Source organism: Chamaea fasciata, unplaced genomic scaffold (genome assembly GCF_029207755.1).
Source record: "Chamaea fasciata isolate MVZ Bird 193981 ecotype frontalis unplaced genomic scaffold, bChaFas1.0.hap1 SCAF_1, whole genome shotgun sequence".
NCBI classification, from domain to species: domain Eukaryota; kingdom Metazoa; phylum Chordata; class Aves; order Passeriformes; family Sylviidae; genus Chamaea; species Chamaea fasciata.
The window spans coordinates 121,346,253-121,352,252 of record NW_027094086.1 but is presented as its reverse complement, the minus strand read 5'-3'; positions in this window follow the sequence as shown (position 1 = coordinate 121,352,252).

Here is a 6,000-nt window from a genome sequence, read left to right as displayed (position 1 = left end):
GGCCATTTTCCAGTATCCAGAAATTTGTCAGCAGGTTCAGGCTCTGTAGGCCCAGCCCCTGGCAAGCTCCCATGGGTCACAGAGGGCAGGAGTCTGTGCTACCAGGAGATGGCAAAATCAACCCCAAATCCTTATACTTCACAGATGGGCTTGCTGTGTTCAGCTGCTCTACTGCTATGTTGGTACAACCCGTCCTACACTAGTTACTGAACTGGCCTTAGGACACATCAAATATTATTTTTTCCCTTGACAAAGGGACAAAGAAGTGGGCTGGATTGGAAACATTGCAGACAGCCTGAGTATTTATTGTTCTTCAGAGCGGAAAATCTAAATGAAGGAAAAGGTCTGGAATTAGTTCCAAATGACACCAAAGCCCAGGAAATGCATTCATTTCCAGGAGATGTTAATGACTTTGTGTAACACCTCCTGCGGTAGAATTACCCACTGGCTGGGGTCAGGCAAACAGCAATACAGGGAATCCTCTGCTTTCTGTGTCTTGTTTACTTTATCTGTTCCTGAAAGGAGATTGTTTTCAGAGTTTTCATTTGTCACAGTTGCTGCCTTTGGCTGGCTCTGGCGATAAATCATTCCGCAATAATCTAAAATGGAAATGCTGGCATGACAAAGGACTGCTGCCTGACAGAAAGCACGTCCTATCCTGGCTGCCAGCACAAAGCAGCCTGTCACGTCCCCAGCCTGACCAGTGAAGTACAGAGGAGTTAAATTATAACAACAGCACAATTAAACAGCATTAAATTCAGATTGGGAGATTGCAGGAGGCACACTTTCAAAACCAAATATGTCTCGCTGGAGGAACTTCCCTCATCCAAACTGTTGGAGCCCTATGCATGCAGACAGGCTTCAGAGTCCTGACCACCCTCACCCAGGACTCCTGCTGGCTGCCCAGGGACTGCAGCTCCTTGTCACCACAGCTCCTTTGATGACCACTGGATCCTCAGCAGGTCCTGTCACAGCCCTGGCTCTGTTCAGATGTGGGGGAAGGCATTCATGTGCCAGGATGGGAACTCCTCCACAGCTGGCTCCCTCCTGGGGCAGCCCTGCTCTTCCTGCTCCCTGGCACAAATGTGCTACTTTCAGATAAGCATTACTGCTCGGGTGCACAGGCTGTAAAAATTACACAGCACACACAGCAGCTACACCGAGTGAATAGTGTCAGTTGCAGCCTCAATTGTAAATTATTTCATGGTCCAAGTTTTCAAAGGGGACTTTAATCTTTAACGCAAAAAGGCAAAAACCCCCCAGACCTATCTCAAATCATGAATAAACAAATAAAGTATAAATCCATTTTAGTCTCTCTTCCCTTTGCCTGTCAAGTTTTAATGCAACGGACACATCCGTTAGAACAGAAAATTTGGGATGCCAGGGGATATTGTAAGCCATAGTTCACGTCATGGTAAGAAAACGAGTTTTCCTTTCATTAGCACTGAAGGCACAAGTTTAAAACTGGAGAGAAAGAAAACAGGGAAGAATTTTTTATAAAAGAGAAATAAAGTCATGTGCAAAGGGTGCTTGGATTTTAGAAACAAGCAGTGAGAAAGCCTCCATTCAAAATATTAAAACAGCTCTCCAAGGAAAGAAATCAGAAGGACCTCGAGTAAAATGTAGAGGAGAGAGTATCCTGGAAATACTTCAAACATGAATAAACTGTTCAGACCAAGCTCCCCTCATGCTCTGGCACAGCTTAGTGGGACAAGACATCCTTGCTCAATAGAGGCCACTGGCACCCAGTAAGACCCTGCTCCTGAGAAGACCGGCAGTTAAGAATGTACTAGTCAAAACTGGAATATTGATTTCAGGAAGCCTAAGTTCTCCCATTGCTCATGGGAGTACAAAGAAGTAAACCTTTGATCTTCTTAATGTACACAGTAAGGCACCCTGGCTAATGTGGTGATAAGCTCATTTTCTCTTTGATGTTTATGTCTCTTGTAAGCATCAATGCTATGACTTGTACTGGCACTCCTTCTGGCATAACACAGTTTAAATTCCTGTATGTAGCTGGATGGGGAAAAAAAAAAAAAAAAAAGGAATGCTCTGGAATAAACAGAGAACAGCCATGAGGTTGTTTTGTAAAAAAAAAAAAAAGTGGGATGGGCTATGATAAAAAGAATCAGAAACATTAAAATTTGGAAAGTATCTTGCCACTGTGTTACCTGAGACCTTAATGCAGTTCACTTCAAAAAGTTAAACCTGCTGACAACCCCTGGTTTAATACTGTCCCAATCAAACATCTATTTTCTTTTTTGATGTCCTATTTCCACTAATCCAGTAAAGTCTCATCTGAGCATTTGTCATTGATATTTTTGCTCTCTGCTATGACAAGTTAGTTCGTATTTCTCTAATCCACTGAATACAAATCAACGACAAACTCAAGAGTACCAGTTTCAAAAGCAATGTCTGCTAAATGCATAATTTGGGCCTCATCTGGGCAATCTTTCTTTCCTGCCACATATGCCAACTCCTCCTCGGTCAATGTGCACTGAATGAAGCCTGTTACCAAACCCGAGCCACAAGTTTCTGTCTGATTTCACTGCTTCCCCTGGACTGCTGGCTGTGCTGGTGACAGCAGCACTGCCTATCCCTGTCAGTCATCCACGCTGGGTGAGGGGGGGACACCCGACCTGCCACAGGAGCTGGCCAAAGGCATTTGAGTCTCCCACTACGCTACTGCCAGAAATGAGATCATAGTGCTGCTAAGTGTCTTAATAGAATGAAATCTTTCAGAGAGCATCTCTGTCCTTTTTAAGCAAGGTGACTTGGCGTGGGATGAGGCAATCCTCCTGATCTCTGTGAGAAGGGTGAAGGGTTCTCTTGGCAGCTTTCTTTTTAGGGCAAAAGTGGCACTGCAAGTTGGTATGAGATGTTCTCTCTACCCAGCACAACCCTCCCCTTCTCACTTATGTTCCTACTAGGACCCACAATTTTCCTTGTCTTCCCTATCTTCTCAGACACATACACTTCTCCCACAAAAGGCAAGACAATGGGAAAGGAAAGGAGGGTCCTTGCAAGCAGGGCTGCTTCATCTGAATGAAGAAAAGGCATGTGGAGGTGGGTTACTAGTCACAGGCTCAAGGGAAAAGACAAAAAATTGCAACAATGAAAGGTGAATTCATAGCCTGGCTGCAGATTTCATACATATCATTGTGACATAACTCATGTCCAGGTGTTAGAAAGATAAATTACTTGTAGGTAGAATTGCCTTGTTAAAGTTGAGAGCTTGAGATGCTTTAATGATCTCAGACCTAGGGGAGGTTAACAAAGCCTAAGGGACAAAGATTTACCACTGATAGTGGACACAAAAGATGCAGAACTTACAGGCCACTAGGGCATTTGGCAGAATCCCCAAGATAAGGGAGAGACTAACAAAACCAACTCAGCAACCGTGCTGAAATCAGCTCTGACTGGGTAAAAGGTAATTTCAGCAGGGGGATCTGCGACCACTGACCCAAGAAACGCAGGAATCAAAAGAAAAGAAAGACTGGGCATGTAGACTAATTAGAATGAGAAGTGAAGGAATCCTTAACCATAAAAGAAGGAATACTAATTAATAAAAGAAAGAGATAACTTGTAGCCAATAAACAAGTTAGTTAACACCTTTGTTTGCTAAAATGTATAAATAGCAAAAAGTTTTCATAGTCATAGTGCTGACTTTGTGAACTTCCCATCCCTTTCTGTGCAAAACTGTAAATAAATTTACTCTGTGTGTGGACTGGCCTCTTGCACAATGGGTGAAAGAACTTATTTTGGTGACATGAGATATCTCATATATTCACATTCAGAACTTCTACATCTTGTCTTACTTTGTGAATCAGGAAAAAACAAGGCACGGGTGAACTGTTACCATTTATAAACAGTATATAACAAATTATTAATGCCAAAGTAACTGAGTAGTCTTCCTCCTGCCCAAAGAAGCACAGGTACCCCAGAGAGAAAAGGATGTTGTAAATATCCTTTCATTCCCAGGCTAGCATAAAGAGCTGAACGTGTTACCTTGTGTCATTCTGGATCTGTACTGCAAAGTCAGGACTTGCTAATCTGGTTTCAGTACAATATGTTTATCACTTCAGCTTCTTGATGGAAAGATCTCTACCACAAGTATGTATTAGACACTATTAAACAATGTTCACTAAACATTCCAGGATGTCTATCTATTTTGCACCAGTCTGTTTAGCAACATTAGTTGATGGCTTAAAATGTAATTTGATATGTTTTTGAAACTACAATGGATATGACATTGTTTGTGTTGGGCCAATGGTTTACTCTCATGAGCTTTAGAAGATAATCCTTTTCTGGGTTTGATTTTAACTTCAATTTGTGAATTGAGGGATAAAATAACATTAAACTATTAGCGTTTGTAGAGTGCATTGAGAATAGCAATGTGTTTAGAAGAGACATGGTACATTGCAACACTTTCATTTGTATTAAATCTGTTACAAAGTTTCTATTCATTTGAATTATTTTAGTTTAATTTCTCAGCATTCACAAGGACCTAACTCTTCTTTTCAATCCTAGCATCAATATTTTGAGTAAGAGATTTCTGTCCCTGAGATTACTGCCTCTGCATTTCCTGCCATCCCTTAAAGATGGTGATTTCTTGGTCTTGAAATCTACTACCTCTACATGTTTGGAAGTTTTTTTGTCATAACATGTTCTTCTTGTATTTGTTTAATTACACATGGCAGTGCATGTATGCATATGTATCCCAACATAAGATGAACATGGAACTGTTGGAGCAAGTCCAGAGGAGGCCACAAGGTTGGTGAGAGGACTGGAGCGCTTCCCCTATGATGTCAGGCTGAGAAAGTTGGAGTTGTTCCGCCTAGAGAAGAGAAGGTTACATGGAGACCTCATAGCAACCTTCCAGTACCTGACCAGGGCTTACCTGACCAGGGAAGCCAAAGAGGGACTCTTCATCAGGAATTGCAGTGATAAGACAAAGAATAGTGAGGAGAGACTGAAAGAGGGAAAATTTAGGCTAGATATTAGGAATAAATTTATTACTGTGATGGTGGTGAGATATTGAAACAGATTTCCCAGGGAAATTGTGGATGCCCCAAACCCCAACCAAACTTGGCAATGCTCAAGGCCCGGTTGCATAGGGCTCTGATCAACCTGATCTAGTGGAAAGTGTCGGGACTAGATGATTTTTAAGATCTCTCCAGCCCAAGCCATTTTATGGTTCTACATAGACACAATAGCTGGTTTTCTTCAAAAAGTTGGATAGCATCTTATCTCATATGAAATGTCATTTTGAAATGCTGAAAGTATTTAAAGTAAACCTAGAACTTTCTCACACAGCATGCCAGCTTCTTATTGATAAGGCAACTGCTCCCACTTGCCTTGGTATCATGCTCTACTTCTAGCTCAAAAATCCTTTTGGAGTAGGTGGCCCTTGCTGTTCCCTCACAAGCTGTCCATCTTGTACTGTGGTCTGAAGTAGTGAAAACTTCATGAAAGAAACTGGCTTTGTGGTATGCTGTCCTTTAGGGAGAACAGAGATTCCCCACATCACAGGTTACCCACAGTGTCAACCCCACTGAAGCTGCTGGCAGAATTCGGGTATGACTGACCCCTCATTTGAGCCTGATCTGGATATGGACATCATGTTAGCTGCCTGCCTGTGTTACAGACAGCTCCCTGGATATCTCCTATACACTGATGCCACTGACGCAGTAATGCTGCCCACTGCACACAGCAGTACAAAGGGAGGTACCATACCGAGTGCTGTCAGGGTCTGGAAGTGCTCAAGTGTTGTTTCTTAGCAATAAAATCTCTGCTAAAAAGCAGCTCCCCAGGGAAAGGAGGAGCAGACCTCTGGTTTTATCTTTCCTCACCACAGCTCGTGTCAGCAAAGGATCCGACCTCAGGAGCAACAAGCTGAACTCCTTAACCTGGCCAATTAATCTTCCAGAACATAGCAGTGCACTCAGGACCCAGCAGAGATATTTGTCCTCCCAGCACAGCTATTTCTGTGTGTCCCGC